The sequence below is a fragment of the Nyctereutes procyonoides genome, unplaced genomic scaffold (genome assembly GCF_905146905.1).
Source record: "Nyctereutes procyonoides isolate TBG_1078 unplaced genomic scaffold, NYPRO_anot_genome, whole genome shotgun sequence".
NCBI classification, from domain to species: Eukaryota; Metazoa; Chordata; class Mammalia; order Carnivora; family Canidae; genus Nyctereutes; species Nyctereutes procyonoides.
Window position 1 is genome coordinate 2,592,537 of NW_026575157.1, and position 21,396 is coordinate 2,613,932.

The 21,396-nt window shown below is 35.5% G+C and overlaps 1 pseudogene; it reads left to right on the forward strand.

Moving 5' to 3' along the window:
- Positions 1–19,555: 19,555 nt before the first annotated feature.
- LOC129502302 (growth hormone-inducible transmembrane protein-like) lies at positions 19,556–20,585 on the forward strand (annotated as a pseudogene).
- Positions 20,586–21,396: the final 811 nt, after the last annotated feature.

A 21,396-nucleotide genomic window follows, 5' to 3' on the forward strand; every position in this document is an offset into this window, starting at 1 on the left:
TTAGAACATGCCCTCCCCCAGGATGTACATGCAGATTTTCCCATTCCCCCTTTTGAATTCCCTACAAGATATAGTCATTGTGTCTTACTGCCGACCAAAACTCTTCCTGAGCTGCTTTAATCATATTTCCTTTGGCATAGAGCAACCCTGAAAAGGATATGGGATGAATAAAAAAACATTCGTGAGTTTTTACAAAGTAAACCCATGGGTTTGTTTTAAAAACAAACACTAAATGTTGTTTCAGGAAAGTCTTGCCATTTCAGTAGAAGTTGTAAAGGAAAAATTTTTGACATCACTATCACATGTTGGGTTTATAGCGCCCTCTCCAAACATAGTCTTTCTTATTTTCTCCTTTTAAGGAAAAAGATGGATGTGTGTGTGAGTGTGTGTAAATATACATAAATGTATAAGTGTATGTTTAAAATTCACTTAACAAAAAGAAGTATGAAACACAAACACCAAGCAAATATATATGGATTAAATTAAAGTTTAGAAAAATAGTTCCCAGGGTTTTCAAGACTCTAAAAAAAATTCCTAACCCTAACGGAAAACAAGATTAGCGCCACAATGTCCCATTGAGTTTCTTAGAAAAGCATAGTGAAATACATAATATATAAAGGGAAAGTGTGGAAATGGGTCAGTTAGTTTGAGGAGCCTGATAGGAAATTTTATCATACAGTTAAGTATTCAGGAACTACAAATTAATTTACTACAAAGAAAAATCTTATAATGAAAGATCACCTAAAATACTCATTTACCAGTTCTAATGAACTGGAATGGCCATGAACTAGAGTTTAGAAATTTTCTTCACACAAAAATGGCCATGAACTAGACTTTAAAGTTTTTCTTCATAGAAAAAGTTTAGAGATTTTCTTCTGGAATTTTGCATCCTCACTATTTCTTATTAAATCTGTATGATAGCACTCAAGTTATCTTTTCTTCCAAAAAGTGTTAACTGATTCTTAGTCCCCCCCCCTTTCTATCTGTCTCTCTACCACCCAGTATATGCCTTCATCATTGTATTTCTCGACATATAATATAATTTTTGGCTTAACTTTTTTCACGAGACTACAAGTATGTTGAAAGCATAGGTATATCTCCTCTATTTTTGTATATCCAGTGGATAAACATAGTACTGCTTCATTTGTTATTTTTTTTGAATGAATGCATGAGTAGAAATGTCTGGGAAAGATAATACCTTCTAGTTCTATCCATGTTGATGCAAATGGTAAGTATTCATCCTTTCTGATGGCTGAGTAATATCCTAGTGTGTGTGTGCATGTATGTATATATATATGCATATATATATACCACATCTTCTTTATCCATTCATCTGTCAGTGGACATCTCAGTTATTTCCACAGTTTGGCTATTGTGGACATGGCTGCTATGAATATTGGGGTGCAGGTGCCCCTTCAGATCACTATATTTGTATCTTTGGGGTAAATAACCAGTAGTGCAATTGCTGGGTTGTAGGGTAACTCTATTTTTAACTTCTTGAATAATCTCCATACTATTTTCCAGAATGGCTGTACCAGCTTGCATTCCCACATTGTAAGAGGGTTCCCCTTTCTCTGCATCCTTGCCAACATTTGTTGTTTCCTGTCTAGTTAATTAGCCGTTCTCACTGGTGTAAAATGGTATCTCACTGTGGTTTTGATTTGTATTTCCCTGATGACAAGTGATGCGGAGCATTTTTTCATGTGCCTGTTGGCCATTTGTATGTCTTCTTTGAAGAAGTGTCTGTTAAAGTCTTTTGCCCATTTCTTGACTGGATTATTTGGGTTTTGAGTGTTCAGTTTGATAAGTTCTTTATATATCTTGGATACTAGCCCTTTATCCCTTTATCCCTTTATTTGCAATTATCTTCTCCCATCCCATAAATTGCCTTTTAGTTTGGTTAACTGTTTCCTTTGCTGTGCAGAAGCTTTTTATCGTGATGAAATCCCAGTAATACATTTTTTCTTTTGTTTCCCTTGTCTGTGGAGATGTATCTAGCAAGAAGTTGCTGTGGCCAAGGTCGAAGAGGTTGCTGCCTATGTTCTCATCTAGGATTTTGATGGATTCCTTTCTCACATTTAAGTCTTTCATTAAGTTTGAGCTTATCTTTGTGTATGGTATAAGAAAATGGCCCAGTTTCATTCTTCTACATGTGGCTGTCCAGTTTTCCCAGGACCATTTATTGAAGGGACTGTCTTTTTCTCATTGGATATTTTTTCCTGCTTTGTCAAAGATGAGTTGACCATAGAGTTGAGGGTCCATTTCTGGGTTCTCTATTCTGTTTCATTGACCTACATGTCTGTTTTTGTGCCAGTACCATACTGTCTTGATGATTAGAGCTTTGTACCACAGCTTGAAGTCAGGCATTGTGATACCACCAGCTTTGGTTTTCTTTTTCAACATTCCTCTGGCTATTCAGGGTCTTTTCTGGTTCCATACAAATTTTTAAATTATTTGTTCCAGCTCCATTAAAAATGTCAGTGGTATTTTGATAGGGAATGCATCAAATGTGTAGATTGCTCTGGGTAGCATAGACATTTTAACAATATTTATTCTTCCAACCCATGGGCATGGAATGTTTTTCCACCTCTTTATATCTTCCTCAATTTCTTTCATAAGTGTTCTATAGTTTTTAGAGTACAGATCCTTTTTACCTCTTTGGTTAGATTTATTCCTAGGTATCTTATGGTTTTGGTGCAATTATAAATGGGATCAATTCCTTAATTTATCTTTCTTCAGTCCCATTGTTAGTGTATAGAAATGCAACTGATTTCTGTGCATTGATTTTATATCCTGCCATGTTAATGAATTCCTGTAAGAATTCTAGCAATTTTGGGGTACTAAACCAAGCAGGAGAAGAGAAATAATAAAGATTAGAGCAAAACTCAATGAAATAGAAACCAGAAAAACAGGAAAAAAGATCAATGAAACTATAAGCTGGTTCTTTGAAAGAGTTAAGATCAATAAACCCCTCATCAGCGTTATCAAAAAGAAAAGATAAAGGACCCAAATTAATAAAATCATGAATGTAAAAGGAGAAATCATAACCAATGCCAAGGAAATACAAACAATTTTGAGAACATATTATGAACAACTATATGCCAACAAATTAGGCAATCTGGAAGAAATGGATGCATTCCTGGAAACTTATAAACTACCAAAATTGAAACAGGAAGAAATAGAAAACCTGAAAAAAAAACATAACCAGCAGGGAAATTGAACCAGTAATCATAAATCTCCTGACAAACAAGAGTCCAGGGCCAGATGGCTTCCCAGGAGAATTCTACCAAACATTTAAAAAGGAAATAATACTTATTTGTCTGAAGCTATTTCAAAAAATAGAAATGAAAGGAAAGCTTCCAAACTCATTCTATGAGGCCAGAATTACCTTGATCCCCAAACCAGACAAAGACCCCATCAACAGGAGAATTACAGACCAATATCCCTGATGAACATGGGATGAACATGCCAAAATCCTTACGAAGATACTAGTCAATAGGATCCAACAATACATTAAGAGGATTATTCACCATGACCAAGGGGGATTTAATCCAGGGCTGCAAGCATGGTTCAACATTTGCAAATCAATCAATGATACATCACATTAATAAAAGAAAGGACAAGAACCATATGATCCTCTTAATTGATGCAGAAAAAGCATTTGACAAAATACAGCATCCTTTCTTGATTAAAACTCACCACAATAGGGGCACTGGGGTGGCTCATTTGGTTGGCCATCTGCCTTTGGCTCAGGTCAAGATCCCAGGGTCCTGGGATGGAGCCCCATGTTGGGCTCCCTGCTTAGCTAGGAGCCTGCTTCTTCTTCTCCCTCCACCTCTGCCCTTGCTTGTGCTCTCTTTCTCTGTCTCAAATAATAAATAAAATCTTAAAAATAAAAACAACTTTCCACCATGTAGGGATAGAAGGAACATACCTCAATATCATAAAAACCATCTATGAAAAGCCCATAGTAAATGTCATTCTCAATGAGGAAAAACTGAGAGCTTTTTCCCTAAGGTCAGGAACATGACAGAGATGCCCATTCTCACCACTGTTGTTCAACATAGTACTAGAAGTCCTAGCCTCAGCAATTAGACAACAAAACAAATTAAAAAGCATTCAAATTGGCAAAGAAAAAATCAAACTCTCACTCTTTGCAGATGACATGATACTTTCTGTGAAAAACCCAAAAGACTCCACGCCAAAATAGCTTTACATTCTTAACCTCCATGCTGCTGTTTCTTGTATATCCCTTTGTCATCAGAAATTTCTGCAGGGAGCCTGCTTCTCCCTCTCCCTGTGCTGTTCTCCCTGCTTGTGCTCTCTCTCTCTCTCTCTCTCTCTCTCTCTCAAATAAACAAATAAATAAATAATCTTTTTTTAAAAAACACATATTTATTGGTGTGTATACATTTAACACATTGTTCCATACTGTGCATCAAATTTTCTGCCAGAATCACCTAGAATTACCCACCCTTATCTCCTTTTCCTATTTACCAAAGCATATGGAAAACAAAATGGGAAGGCAAGTCATATCAGAATCACCTAATCTTTCATCAACAGAGATTAAAGTATCGTATATATAACATGTTAGATTAATGAAGTACTTAAAGTGTGCTTATATTTATACTACATGTGCTCAGAACATTCACATGCTTGTATTTAGGAATTTTGTGCGGGATATTGCTTGATATGCGATATATGGGATGAGGTAGAAAAATTAAAAAGAATCTGGGATAATAAAATTATATGAACTAAAGGGGCATTATGGAGTGGCTATAGGAACTAAAAACAGTAATATTTTGGGTTTTTTTAATCACTGATGAATAGTAATATTTGAAGATAAGGAAATTATCTTCATTTAAACAAGTTTTATAGACTTTTCACTACAGTCTCAATTTCATCCTCCTTCAAAAAGTAAGTTCATGGAACACTAACTATGATACAGTTATTTTAATTTAAAAGCAGCAAATTTGAAGTTATTACCCCAATGTGTTAATAAGGAAACTAAGATATTGAGGAATATGCAAAAAGACATAAAATTAAGGCAAGGCAGAAGGAACTGATTCAAGCCTAGAGTTGAATGAGCAGGCTTTGTTCAGAAATGTTTGGTTCAAATCTCAACCCTGCTATTTAACCATTCTCTGACATTTGGCAAGTTACCTGCACTCTCTATGCATTAGTTCCTAATCTGTACAATGAAGTTATTGATGCCTATCTAAAGAATTGCTGTAGATATTAGAGATGAAACATGGAGAATATCCAGCACAGTGTCTCGCATGTAGTTGGGACATAGGTATGCAAGTATTTTCTCACTCTTACTAAACTCACACATTTCATGGAAAGGGCATTAGAACCCACATTTGGGGGGCATAAATTCAGAACTTGTTTCAGAAGACTAGTTATATCTTTAATTAATCAACATATGAGATACTTCAAAAGCATCTGATGTCTAATCTAACATATTTTGTATCTTTAGTTGCCTTGTTCTCTCAATACTTATTGACCAGAGGAATCTTCCTATAGTACCAGAGAAATCTTCCTTCTGGCCTTTTGCCTGGATCATGTTATTAATTGTCTCAAGAAAGCACCATATTTAAAGCCCCTCACAACCTGGACTCCATCTACTTTCCAAATTCATCTGCTTCTATCACTGGGGCTACAACTTTGGAAAGGTCTGGTCTTTATTCTGCCTTCACTTTTACTTATCAATTGCCTTGCCCTTACGTGGTAATCTCTCTTTTTATTCATTTCAAATTTTCATCTAATCTTCCAGGATCCTAAAGCCTTTCTTTCCCTGTAACTTGAAGTGTGTAGGACGTAGCTTCTCTGAACCTTTGAACTATGGACAATGCCTTTTCCTCTTCTTGTTTGGCATTTACATAGAACTTTAAATTGTAGACATTTTTATTCTTAACTCACTCTCCATGGTTAATTAAAGCCTGTTAAACACAGGAACTCTTTTATTGTCTTACTCATTTCTTGTCAGCTCTTCCACTTCATATATAATACCTTACACACAGCTGGTGCTTAGCCAATATTTGTTGGACATAATTAAATTAAGAGCTTAAAGGTTTTCATACCTGGGCTGCGGGAACTCTATTTCTGAAACGACGTTAATCTTCCAGGTAATTTCTATAAGAGCAAAAGTAACTTTCAAGAAAATGATGAAGAACAACTGATGGATAAAAGAGTTAAACTTTCTGGAAGTAGTGACAGCATTCATTTGCTTCACCAGCCAAGACAGACTCAACAATGCAATTAAGAGCTATTGAAGTGAGCTGGAAGCCTTGGTGAAACAACATTGCAGAATATCTCACAGTGGCTCTAAGTCACCACAGCACAGTGGGTTAAAGCATTTTCCACTTGGAATCCAAGGCAACTTAAAAGGGTTATTGATTTTTTCCCTCTACTTATAAATGAGACTCACATATTAGGAGTGAGAACTGCAGACACAACATAATGACCTTTCTACTTGGCTTCTTTTTCCCAACATAAACAGAATCACTTTCAACAGTTAAGAGGATATTAAGCAGTAAATCTTGTAATTATGTGTGTGACTGTCTGTACCTTGAGAGCAAAAATTAGCCCACATTTTTAATTTTAAAAATATCAGTTCTGTTCACTTAGCATTAGAAATCTCAACATGTAATTGTGTGTTTCTTTTCCTGCACTGGTGTTGAAAAGTCCTATGTTTGTTCACACCTCAGCACTAATACACAAATTTAGCTTGAAACAATCAGTTTATTGAAGACATAAGACCTTGCATGACCTTGCTTTCGATGTAAGATTTAATATAAACTTATTGATTCCTGCCATGTTATCTTAAGAGAAAGATTCTAAAATATCAAACAATGGGGGAGCCCTTACTCAAAATGTCTCAAAACAAAAGCTAAGAGGTTGATAGCTATTAAAATCAGATTTGTTTTGTACCTGTTGGATTTATTTCACCATCATTAATTTAATTAGGGACTTTCTGAAAACAAGTTGAGATTTGATGGATTTCCCTTTTTTTTTTTTTTTTGCCTATTTCCTTTATCAGAGATTCAAAATAACTATTTTCTCTAACTTTTCACTTTCAGGCATTATATATTTAAACCATTTGTTTATTTCAGGAGGTTTTTTCTTTGGTGTTTTTCGTTATTGTTGTTTTCTTTCCTGGGTATGCAGTGAGATCTATTACCTCTGTAACACTAGAATGGCAACATGCTCTAATTCACTTCAGGTAATCACAGACATTTTTATGATTTTAAGGGTACTGGGTAGATACTTATCTATCTAAAAATACTCACACCCCCTACATGCATCTATAGTGCCCGTTGTTATGTCTGAAGTTCTCCCATTGAAAATCTATTCAGTTCAGCTCAGTTTGTTCAGCAACAAATACGTGTTTCACAGATTATTGAGAGTCATTCTGTTAGATACTGGAGTGACAAAGATAACAACATTATGCAATTTAAGCAACACTAATTGTATGCAGGGCACAGAGCTAAGTGTTTTGTATCTATTCTCTCATTTCATCCTTACAACATCACTATGTGGTATTATAACCCTCATTTTCCATATAAAGAAAGTGAGGTTCACAGAGTTAAGCACATAGCTGAGGTCACAGAGCCTATTAGTGCCAAAAATGAACAAGTTTTTCTGATTCCAACTGTTTTGGGTCCACCTGAAATCCTATGAATAAGAAAGTACTCTAGATGATTAAGAGAAAGAAAATGAAATTCCCTTTCCTCTTAAGCATTTGAAAAAGTTTTCGATTTTGGCAAGGATTTCATTTTTAGAAGATAAGAGGTTCAGAGAATGTTTTTAACTTTCTCAGCTTATAAACTTAATGTGTCAGTTAACAATTCGTAATGTCTGAGCTTCAAATCCACTTTTCACTGACTGTTGTTCAGTAATAGAAATAGACCCTGTGTATTAGTTTGCTAGGGCTGCCATAACAAATACCACAAACTGGGTTGCTTAAACAATAGAAACTCATTTTCTCATAATTCTGGAGGACAGAAGTCTGAGATAAAGTGTCAGCAGAGTTGGCTTCCTTCTGAGGCTTCTCTCCTTGGCTTGTAGATGGTCATCTTCTCGTTTTGCCTTCACATCTTCCTTTTGTACATGTCTGTATCCTAATCTCCTCTTCTTATAAGAACACCAGAAATGCTGGATTTGGGCCCACCCTAATGACCTCATTTAACATTAAATACCTATTTAAAGACCCTATCTTCAAATACAATCGCTTCTAAGGTACTAGGGCTTAGAACTTCAACAGATGAATTTAGGAAAGCACAATTCCACCCATAGTACCCTGTACATATTTCTTCTTTGCAGGCTGCATTGTATTAAGCTTTTTCCGTAAAAGGTGCTGATGGCACACTGGAGGGGGAGAGGTTTCTCCTGGTTTAGATGTATACCTCTAAACAGGCTCCTATAGCATATGCAGCACAGCCTCTGTGGTACCAGACTCCTGCAGCACGTGTGGCTTCTACAGCACGTGGTTCCAACAGCACCCACCAGGCAACAACACATGCAGTTCCCTATTGACAGCTTCTTCTTTGGGGGCTTTGTAGTGAAGAGTGACTAGTATGACAGCTGCGGCAAACAGCTTCTCCAGCATCCTCTTGGGTGGCTGCACAGCCAAATGCTGCTAACCCAGGGCTTCTGTCAGAGAAGGTCAATGGAAAGAAGTGACCTCCAGTTGACCCTTGAGTTGGACCTGGGTAATCGGAGGCTCCTCATCCCCCTCCCTTGTTGTTGGAATATGAGTTCTACTTGCCTTTCCTACTCCGAGAGGCTGCTCCAAGGACACATAATTATGTAGTATTGAGAACATCTGCATGATATACATGACTGAACCCAGTAAAGGCCTCTTTATAAGCTTTTAAGATTTGGCAGGCAGGCTTGGGGAGCCATTCATCTTACTGCCACTCAAGAAAAGTCTCATATGTAAGTTCCCTTTTCTTATTAAAACTGCCACCTACCAACCTGGAGTGACCTGCCTCTTTCTTCAGTTTCTTCCTGCCCTGCTGTAGGCGGGCCAGTTTCAGGTTATACCAGGGAAGCCACTAAGAGGGTTGTGAACCAACAATTTCCCCATAAAAGGTTTTGCTAAGCATACCCAAGGAGCAGCTTCATAGAGAGTTCTCAGGTGTAGCATATCCCCAGGGCAGCTTCCCCCAGAACCCTACAGAATGACTTCCCAGCCAACACTGCCAACATGGTAATTCCCTGTGATGGCTTCTCCTGGAATCCTTCCAGAACACTCCTGGATGGCTCTGCAGCCTCAGCAAATATTCCCCTCATTCAGTGAACTATGGCTGCACTCTCTCCAATGAAGTTTGGATCTCAGTCCTGGGGTAGGAGGGGTCTTTAGATTTTTTTCCTTCCTTGGGTATTCTTTCTTATCCTTATGGATAGTAGCTGCTTCCTGTACCTGCCATTCCTCTTCCCTTTACAGTATTTTACTCCTCAGTAGTCAATCTCCTGTTATTTCAATCCCCTATTAATAATTCTTTATTATAATTGTCAAATTATTTTGTGGTTTCTGACTCCTGGTTATACCCAAACTGATAATACTGGTAAATGGCAGAGCCAATACTCAGATAATCCTATAAGAAAGAAAAATGTATAGACGCTCTAAAGTTGGCAAGGAATCTGTAAAATTGTCATTCTTTTCTCAGGATAAGATCATCCATATAGAACATTCCCTTATGTCTCCAGTAAACATAGAAAATATAGAGGAAAAAAAAGCAATCTATTCTTACAACAAATTTGTAAACAATCTAAGAAGTAACCTATGATAGAACACATAAGATCATTACAGAAGAATTTTAAATAAAAGATGGAAATATGACATTAATAGAGAAATAATATGTTTATTAATAATATTAATAAAAATTTTAAGGAATTTAATACTCCACAGATTAAATTCAATAAAATTCCATATGGAATCTCAGAAGAATTTTAGAGGAATTTGGGAAAATTATATTGAAATAAAAAAATAAGGTTTGGCAAAGTGTTTAATCATCTTTGAAAAACTAAAACAATGAGTAAAGACAGATTTTAAAATATATTGATAAAACTGAAATCCAAAGCAATTAAATAATATGATATTGTATAACAGATAAACAGACCACTGAAATAGAATATGGAAGCCAGAGATAAAACCATGTACATACAGGAAATTGATGCATGGTAAAAGTAAACTACAAAGCAAGAACAGAATACATTTTATGTAGATAATTTTGGGAGAGCTGTCATACTCTAAAGAGAAAATAAAACTGAATTCATGCCTTATACTATGTACAAAGAAAAAATCAGCATTATTAACCTACATGTAAACGGTAAATTTATAGATCCAATAGGTGAAAATGTAGAATACCTTTGTGACCTATTGCTGAAGAAAGATTTCAAGAAGCACAAATGATAAAGAAAGCATGATTGACCATATTGAAATTTAAATTTTCTATTCAAAAAAGGCCATTATATATGAAGTTAAATACACATAGACTGGGGAAAATATTTGCAATATCTGTAACTGACAATATTTCAGCTATTAAATATACCAAGAGCTCCTGAAAAACAAACAAAATGATAGAAAACCCAAAAGAAATTAGAGACAAGAGGTATAAATAGGAAATTCATAGGAGGAAATGTCTAAGCATACTACAAGATGCTCAAAATCACTAATAATCATAAAAATGAAAATTAAAAGAACATTAACATGCCACTTCATATCTATCAAAATGGCAATAATTAGAAACCTCATTAATACCTTGGTAATACCAACTATCCTCAAGGATATGAGGAGATAAGAATTTTTATATACAATGGGTGGGAATATAAAATGACAACTATTGTCAAAGCAAACTGGATTTTTTTTAATTATGTTTTTGAGCTATGATACAATGATCCTATTCTTAGCTAAATATACAAAAAAAAAATCATTGGGCAAGCCTGTAAGAGGACATATACAAAGATTTTCACCTAGAAATTGTTTGCATCAATAGGAAATTAGAGGTAAAGTAGGTGTTTAGTTTATCTAACTAGTTGTTAATCTAAACTACTTGTTTTATTTATCACTAATTAAATTATGGTACATGTATACTTGAGAACAACATGCAGCAGGTAGAAGCAACACATTCAGCAATACAAAGAGATCTTAAAATTATAGACTTGAATGAATATAGTAAAAACTGAAAGAGATTATAGTGAAAATTTATAAACAAAGACTTTTTAAAGAATAAATGCATTGTCAGAATATATAAAACTTGTGAAAATGAATGCCTTTAAAACATTGTAATCAAATAGTATGGTACTGGCATAAAGACAAATAAACCATTGGAATCAAATAGAAAGCCCAGAAATAAACACTTCAATAGGGAAAAGACAGTCAACAAATGGTATTGGGAAAACTGAATAACCACATCAGAAGCTGAACCTTTACTTTACACACATACAGAAATTAACTCAAAATGGATTAAAGACCTAATGACCTAAATGTAAGACCTAAAACTATAAAACTCATAAAATAAAAAAAAAGGAAAATGTCATAACATTGGATATGGCACTGGTTTCTTGAATATGACACCAAAAATACAGGCAGAAAAAGCAAAAATAGACAAGCGATGCTATATGCAACTTAAAAATTTATACACCAAAGGACGCTACAGAGTAAAAAAGCAATCAATGGAATGGGAAAAATTATTTGGAAATCATATATCTGATAAGGAGTTAATATCCAGAATATATAAAGAAGTCCTATAACTCAACAACAAAAAAAAATAAAGTAACCCAGTTTAAAAATGGGAAAAGGACATTTCTCCAAAGATGATATACAAATGGCCAACAAGCACAAGAAAAGATGTTGAATTTCACTAATAATTAGAGAAATGCAAATCAAAACCACAATGAGATAATACCTCACACTATTAGGATGATAGATAGATAGATAGATAGATAGATAGATAGATAGATAGATAGATAATAGATAGATAGATAGATAGATAGATAGATAGATAGATGATAGATAGATAGATGATAGATAATAAAAAGTGTTGGTGAAGACATAGAGAAGTTGAATCCCTTTGCGCTATTGATGGAATTGTAAAATAGTGTAATTGCTATAGAAAAGAGTATGGAGGGACGCCTGGGTGGTTCAGTGGTTGGATGCCTGCCTTTGGCTCAGGTCGTGATCCCGGGATCCGAGACTGAGTCCCGCATTAGGCTCCCTGCGAGGAGCCTGCTTCTCCCTCTACCTATGTCTTTGCCTCTCTCTCTCAGTCTGTGTTTCTCATGAATAAATAAGTAAGACTTTAAGAAAAAAAAAGAAAAAGAAAATAGTATGGAGATTTGGCAAAAAGTCAAAACAAAATTACTATATGACCAACAATCCCACTTCTGGATATATATTCAAAAAAAACTATATCAAGGTATCTAAGGAGTATTTGCATTATGATGTTCACAGCAGCACTATTCAAAATAACCAAGAGGAAAAAGCAATCAAACTGTCCACCAGTGGATGAATAGGCAAACAAAATGCAGTATATACATGTCCTAGGATATTATTCAGTCTTTAAAAGGAATAAAATCCTGTCACATGCTACAACATGGGTAAGCCTTGAAGATATTATGCTAAGTGAAATAAGCCAGTCACAAAACACAAAAACTATATGATTCCACTTATAAGGTACTTAAAGTAGTCAAACTCATAGAAAAAAGAAAAAAGAAAAGTAGAATGGTCATTACCAGGAGCTAGGGAGAGAAGGATAGGGAAGTTATAATTTAATGGGCATCAAGTTTCAAATGGCAAGATAAAAGTCCTGGAGATCTGTTAGACAACTATATGGATATACTTAACACTACTGAGCTAGACACTTAAAAAAAAAATGGTTGCAATGGGGGCAGAACACCTGGGTGGCCCAGTTGTTTGAGCAGTTGACTCTTGGTTTGGACTCAGGTCATGATTTCAGGGTCCTGGGAGGGGGCCCTGTGTCTTTGGGCTCGGCGCCCAGTGAGGAATCTGTCTGCTGGGAGGGAGGGCTTCTCTCTCTTCCTCTCCCTCTCCCCCTCCCATCACTCAGGCATGTGTGCTTTCTCTAAAATAAATAGATAAATCTTTTTAAAAAGTGGCCATGATGGTAAATTCTATGTTCTGGTTTTTACCACAATAAAAGGGGAGGCAAAGCACAGAAACACAATGAAAAGAAAGAAATGAATAATAAAAAGCAGTTCCTCACACAAAATAATGGTTATAAACTTAGTGACTCATTTACTTTCTCTACAAAAATTTCACCCAAAAAAGTGCAATGAAATAAAATAAAACAAAATAAAATAAAAGGCTATAGGAATGAATATGATCACTTAGAGATTTTTAACTGGAGGGAAAACAGTTGATCACAATGAGAAACGGAGTAGAGAAGGAATAGCCAGAAAAGGTACTAAAAAGAAATGAACAGAAAAAGTAGAAGGAAAATTGTGGATGTATGATGTAAACTAAAGAACAGGAGTAAGCAAAAGTATAGTCTATGAGTCAAACCTGACCTTCTTCCACTTCCTGCCTCCAAACTCTCACCCTGCTTGATTTTGCACAACCCCTAAACCCCTAAGGTAAAAATGGTTTTCATGGTACAATAACAATGTTGAACAGCTGTAACACAGACTGTATTTTAGGCTATATTATCTGGCCCTTTATAGAAAACGCTGATGATCCCATAAATAAAGAATGATTTTAAGAAAGGAACGTGTGAGCTATATCAAATGCTATTGTGAAGTGGGATAAAATGAGAACAAAAATATGACCATTGGGAAAAAAATATGACCATTGGTTGTCTGGTATTCTGGGTCTATTGAATGTGTTACATCACTAAATTGCAGATGTGTAAAAATCTAACCTCTTTCCCCCTAAAACTGAATTTTACCAACTCTTAAACTACCCTTCTCAAATTCAAGATATAATCAGTCACATTTCCATCGTGTCTCCCACAGACTCTTTTGAGTAAATATTCAATCCATATTAGAATCCTCAGATTCTCCCCACCTAAGGGTGATTTAAGCTCCCGACAGATTACTTATCATTCTAAAACTGAGGAGAAAGACTACCTGGTCCACAAGTCTCCTCCACTGACCTCCACCAAGATATATATTCTTCACAAATTTTGGTAGTTGACATTCACTTTCTGGTATGCTTTCTACCCTTCAGGTATGAGGGTGATGGTAGGCATACTCTATCTTCATCACACCAATTATGTATGTCAGGTTAAGTCTTTTAGGTCCTCACAATCCCTATTTAACCCTTCTCAGTTGGGCACTTGGAAACTGTGGCATCACATACCACACTGGATAAGCAATACTCTGGGACTGTTTGCTCATCTACTAACATTCTGCTATTCAAGAAATTTCTCTGAAGGCCTGATTCACATCAGGCATACCAAGGAAGCAAGCCACAAGCCCTTTATAATTTTGTTCTAACAAAACTTAACAAAAATGTAGAGGAAATGCCGGTCTGAGCTTGAGACTTGCTTAAAGACATTCCCCAAGATCTGATTCTTCCTTTCTCCCCACAATTCTGAAGCTTCTTTCAATCTTAGCATCTCTTCCAGTGGAGGAAAAACTGATTCTTACAAATATTTTATTCATTTAAAAATTCTATTTAATATGGCAAAATAAGGAATGAGAGGTGACATTATAGCATATTCTACACATATTTTAAAAAATGAGTGAATATTATTTTAAAAACTTAATGCCATAAACTCAACAACTTAGATGAAATGGACAAGTTCCTTAAAAGACACACACTGCCAAAACTCTCCCAAGAAGAAACAGATAAACCTAGATAGTTCTGTATATTAAATAAGGTGAATTCTTAGTAAACAGTCTTCTCCCAAAGAAAAATCTACTTCTAGATATCTTCACTGGTAAATTCTATCCTACAATTAAAAAGGAATCAACACCAATTCTCATAAACTCTTCTAGAAAACTGAAGATATAATACACCTAAGCTTATTCTGTAAAATCAAGATTACTCAGATACCAAAACTAAACAAAGACATTGTAAGATTTTTTAAATGCAAAAGAATATAACCTCCATAAACATGGATACAAATATCCTAAACAAAATTTTAGCAAATCAAATCCAATTGTACATGAAGATGATAATACATCATGATCAAGTTGTGTTTACCCCTGCAATGCAAGGTTGGTTTTATATTTTTTTAAAAATCAACCCCATATAATTTACCACATTAACAATCTTAAAAAAAAACCATATGACCATTTTTATTGATGCGGAAAAAGCATTTGATAAATTTCAACATCTATTCTGACAAAAACTATTCATACTAGTAATGGAAGGGAACTTCCTCAAATTGATAAAAGGCATCTATGAAAAACCACAGCAAGAATGAGGGATAGGCAAAAGAGTGAAGGAGACTGGGAGATGCAGGCTTCCAGTAATGGAATGTATAATTCATGGGAATAAAAGGCACAGCACTGTCAATGGTACTGTAAAAATATTATAAGTTGACAGGTGGTAGCTACACTTGCAATGAGTATAGCATAATGTATAGAGTTGTCAAACTACTATGTTGTACACTTGAAATGAATGTAATACTGCATGTTAATTGTTCCATAAAAAATAAATAAAAGTTATAGTGTATAAAAAAAAACTACAGCTAACATCATACTTCATGGTAGAGTCAGATTAGGAGCAGAATGGAAATTGTTATTGATGTCAGGTTAAAAACGAAGACTTTATTCAATAGACCAGAGAGATGGTAAATTGATTTCAGCTCTAATGCCAATTCTGATCAACTATACTAACAAGGATTCTCCAAGACCAAATTCAGATTTCATAAGAAAGGGAGGTTTGATTAAAGAGCAATATGAGGAGCACCTGGATGGCTCAGTTGGTTGAGCATCTGCCTTCAGCTCAGGACATGATCCCAGGTTCCCAGCCCCACAATGGGCTTCCAGCTCAGTAGGATGCCTGCTTCTCCCTCTCCCTCTGCCACTCCCTCTGCTTGTGCTCTATCTCTGTGTCAAATAAATAAATAAAATCTTTAAAAAGAGAGAGAGAGAGAAAGCAATGTGAGATGGTTTGTGATATTATTATCACTACCAACAATGGGAAGTCACTATTAGTGAAAATGGGATAGATAATCTAAAAGTTTTAGATATCTAAAACTGAAAAGTTTTAGATAATCTAAAACTTGAAAGGACACAAAATTTTAAATTCATGTTTTGGAAAGAACATACTGATGAGAGAATGCAGAATAACTCATATAAGAGATCAAATAGAAGCTATGTATTGTATAATATATGCAATACTGGGGTACTTTTTTAAGAATTTAAAAAGAGAAATATAAGATTACTTATGTCTATAAAGATCAGAGAAGAGATATGCCAAACCATACTAAAGAACCAGATGATCCTTAGACTAAGACTTCACAGGAATTGAATAATAGGTTTTGCCATAGCTAAAGAAATAATTATTATTAATCAGAAGGGAGGTGGCTATTATTATAATTATAGAAAGTGGAATGCCAACAACAACAACAAAAAGAATTATCAATCTATCTACAGCACTCTTCAAGGAAAAGAATGTCCTGGACCATAAAAGGGTTTGTTTGATACTAGTGCCACTCCATACCTTCTTAACACTAGCCATCAAAATCATCTGACCAACTCATCTTCCTCTGGTTCTATTCCTACCACCAACTTTCTTTTTTTATATATATATTTTTATTGGAGTTCTATATGCCAACATATAGCATGCTCATCCCGTCAAGTGCTCCCCTCAGTGCCCATCACCCAGTCACTCCAACCCCCGCCCAGTTCCCTTTCTGCCACCCCTTGTTTGTTTCCAGAGTTAAGAGTCTCTCATGTTCTGTCACCCTCACTGATATTTCCCACTCATTTTCTCTCCTTTCCCCTTTATTCCCTTTCACTATTCTTTATATTCCCCAAATGAATGCGACTATATAATGTTTGTCCTTCTTTGACTGACTTACTTCACTCAGCATAATACCCTCCAGTTCTATCCACATTGAAGCAAATTACCACCAACTTTCTAATTATCTTTTGGTTTGCATGTGATTTGTCTTCCAAGAGAGTATACTGACTAATGAACTCTGATCTCTGTTCCAAATTTTATTATAAATTTTTAAATTAGCATTAAGTTTTACATATGCATTTATTATGACTTCAGCCAGGCATGCCCCAGAGCCCTCTAACTTCAACATGCATTGACTCACATATTTCTCAGACGACAGAGCTGAGATCCTCACCCTGAACTGCAATAGCTACATGAACTTTCTACCACTTTAGAAACATAAGCTAGGGGCACCTAGGTGGCTCAGTCGTAAGCTTCTGCCTTCAGCTCAGGTCCTGATCCCAAGATCAGCAAGGAGTCTACATATATCAGCTAACTTAAAGGAATTCTGAGAAATAAGATGAAAGCTATACAAAGAAAAAACTGTCTCATGTCCAACTTTGAGGAAAAACAAATTAGAATTTTTCTGATGAGCGGGGGGGTATTGCAGACGGGTATTTATATCATAGGGCCAATAAAACTCACATTCTCAGATTCAATTAGCAATTAGCCCTGCAATTTGAAGTAGAAGCTTAGGATAAACAAAAATACATATGCAAAAGTTATGCCCCACCATGCTAAAGTAAAATTTAATCAACAAATAATGGATGTTACATGGCTGGAATTTCCTCCATTTAGTTTCCAAACTAATTATTCAAATTTCAAATGACCAGTTGAAAATCAGAGAGCTAAATACTCCATCTAGATGTGTCATGAACTGCAAACACTCATGCTGAAAACTGGATTCACAACACATCCATTTAAAAACTATTTTGAGAAGATATTATGTTCAATGAGATAGGTCTTCCCATTCTCTATTCCCTCTTTGAGAAAACATAAATGACAGGACAGCAGACAGACTAAACATTTCTGGTATATATACCCCAAAGTTAGCTACTTCATCACACACTTCTATATATTCTTTATAATTATGGACATTCAGCAAATAATTGCACAGAATAGCTTGTTAACATGGCCTGGTGCCTTCAGACCTTTCTACACCTTCTTGTTTCAAAAGCTTTCTATCTCAGTGTGGTACAATTCCACAGGTCTCTGTAGAATCTCTACACTGCCTCTCCATTAGTGCTAGGATATTAATTGACAAGAGAACCACAAGGTCATAACTATCACTCCCAGGAAGAGTAGACTTTTTTCCCTATAAAAATAAGGTTTTTGTATGACTGATGATACACTGGAAAATCACTGCTTTACCAGGGTATATACCTCTATGAATAGTAAGGATATTTTAAAACTTTGGTTTATACCCAACAATAATAAAATAAAAGATATGTTACTAATGATTTCAAAGCATAATTTCTAAATAGGGCTCCTTTGTTCCTTTCTTACCATTACAACACAACTGTTGTAATGTCCTGACTCTGAACAAGCACATACACACAAATTACATGAATCCTATATTTTACTAAAACCTGAAAAGATTTTGCTCTATTTAAGATCTATAATACTTCACACAATTACATGATGTGCTCCTTCTCTAGCTTAGTTTTTTAACACTTTACCTCAGGGTAAATTGTAATAATAAATATTTACAATATCCTGGCCAAGATTTTAGATAAATAAAACATCAGAAAAAGAAAATGTTAGACCGGTGTCTTAATCTACTTAAACTGCTATAACAAAATACCATAGACCAGGAGGCTTAAAAACAGACATTTACTTCTCACAGATTTAGAGTCTGAGAATCTCAGATTAAGCTGCCAGCAGATTCAATTCATGGAGATGGCCCTTTTCCTAGGTTGTTCTTGCTGTGTCCCCATATGACAGCGATAGCTCTGGTGTCACTTCCTCCTTTATAAGGGCACTAATGCCATCATGGGGGCTTCAGGATATGAATTTTAGAAGACAATTCAGTCCACAGAAGTCTGTTTGTAGTATTCACACAACCTTCTTCAAAATCAATTCAATATTTAAAAAAAATCAATTCAATATTATTGAAAGATTTTTTTAATTGTAATATTTGACAAAGCCAAGTTTATTACAACCTATTTTCCCCTTTACAACTCATTGTTCAATAAGAAATTTAATAATACTAAGAAAACTATCAATGCAGATCAAACTACTAGCAAAAATAATACTGTGAAAATATTTATGAGTGTCCTTTCTTTTGAAAATACATTAAAAACTAGAGTAATTAATTTTGTATATTAAAAATTGTTTTTATCCATCCCTTATGATAGTACTCATAACTTGTAACTACTTATATAAGACATGTTGCCAATAGTAAAAGAGAAATGTACCAAATAGGAATATTACATTATTCAGAGTAAGCTGGGCTGAAATAGCAAATGGACTCTGAATTTCAGCAGCTTAAGAAAATTTAAAGTAAAGAGTGGGCAAAGGACTAGGAATGTATGAACATTTGCATTTCACCAGTCCAGAAGGGTAACTGCATGGTTGAGGTGACTAGAGACTGACCTCAGTCAGTCTTCAATCTGCTTGGTAAACCTCACTATGCTGACTCTAAGACTTGTGTATTTCTGGACACTACCTTCAGAGAGTTCCATCCAGCTTTCACCAAGGTCTCCTCTGCTGTGAAGAATTCCACCACAAAGAATCAATGGCTCTTAACATCCAGCAGAGAATATGCTTAACACCTAGCAGGGAACTGGTATCTGGTATGGAAAAGCTGGCCAAGAACTCAAGGAGGCAGTATTGGAACCATTGGTAGAAAAATATTTAAACTTGATCAGTTGAGAAGATGGCTTATTGCTGAATAATCTGTTTGGTCTTGGAGCATTGTGCTACTATGGCTTAGGAATATACAATTAAATTGGAACTATTGAAAAGGCTGTAATTTGGCCTCAGTACATTAAGGACAGAAATCATTCTACATATATGTACTTCTCCAGAAGTATTGGTTTTACAGTTTTGTCCACCCTGGAAGTGAAGAGAACTCTGCCCATGAACTTCATGATGAAAGGCTCTTGGGTGACAATCAGTGCAACCTTTGCAGCCATAATTGGAACTGGAATACTGGTACAATCAATATTATTTGACGAGAGCCCAGGACCCAAAGCCACTTGCTTAGTTACTATATTCTAGTGTGAAGGGTGCCATAGTGGCTCCTTTCATGATATGGGGCAGTGGGGAGGTTCTTCTCATCAGAGCTGCATAGTACACAGTAGACATCAAAACCCATCCACTGTGGTCATGTGCACACTCAGTGGGAAATTTCCAAACATGACAGCATCCCTGGGAGTGGGGCTGGGTCTTATTTTTGTATCCTCACTAGGATCTATGTTTTTTCCACCTACCACTGTGGATGGTGCCATTCTACTCTGTGGCAATTTATGGTGGATTAGTTCTTTTCAGTGTTTCCTTCTATATGCAGAAAGTAATCCGGTGTTTGGAAATAGTACTAATATATAGAGTTCAAAAATACAGTCCCATCAATTCAATGTTGGGAATCTACATGGATACGTTAAATATATTTATGTGAGTTGCCACTATTCTAGCAACTGGAAGCAACAGAAAAAAGTGAAATGACTCAGCTTTTGACTCTTCCAAATAAGGACACACATTTTCAATTTTCATGTTTGAGTAATTCTAAAATGCTTTGATGAATATGAAAACTAGGTTTGTGTTGTGAGAATTTAACTGTTTTATCTATTTTATTTTATTTTTCTAAGATTTATTTATTTATTCATGAGAGACACAGAAAGAGGCAGAGACACAGGCAGAGGGAGAAGCAGGCTCTGGGACTCAATCCCAGGACCCAGGGATCACAACCTGAGCCGAAGGCAGATGCTCAACCACTAAGCCCCACCCACGTGCCCCTGTTTTACCTATTTTAAAATGTATTTGGTTAAGTAAAAATTAGCAAACTGTGTTTACCTGTATATTTCTGAAATTCAAAATGTTAACAAGTAATAAGTGAAGTACAGGTTTGGTAAAGGGACCAAAGAGAAGTAAAGGTTACCTGCAGTCTTTCTTTGAATACTTAGCACTTGCATAATTGGTGGTGAGCCAGTATGAAGGGTCTGGCTATTTGGAAACAAGCAAGTCACTGCTGTTTTTATAATCATCTGCTAAACCAGTCAAAACCATGGAGCATAAAACAAAGACAACAGTGATTCATTCTCCCACTATTCCTTCACTGTGCTATCTTTGCCACATAGATGTGATCATGTTTGGCTTCTCATTGTTTGACACCATTAGGACAGTCTAGAATGTTCATCATACAGAGAACTCCTGATATATAACACCAATATATTCCTGACATATCGGTAAGTTTTAGTTTTGAACCTTCTAGAACAAAATATCCGCAAAACTCTTGTCAGGACAAAATACTC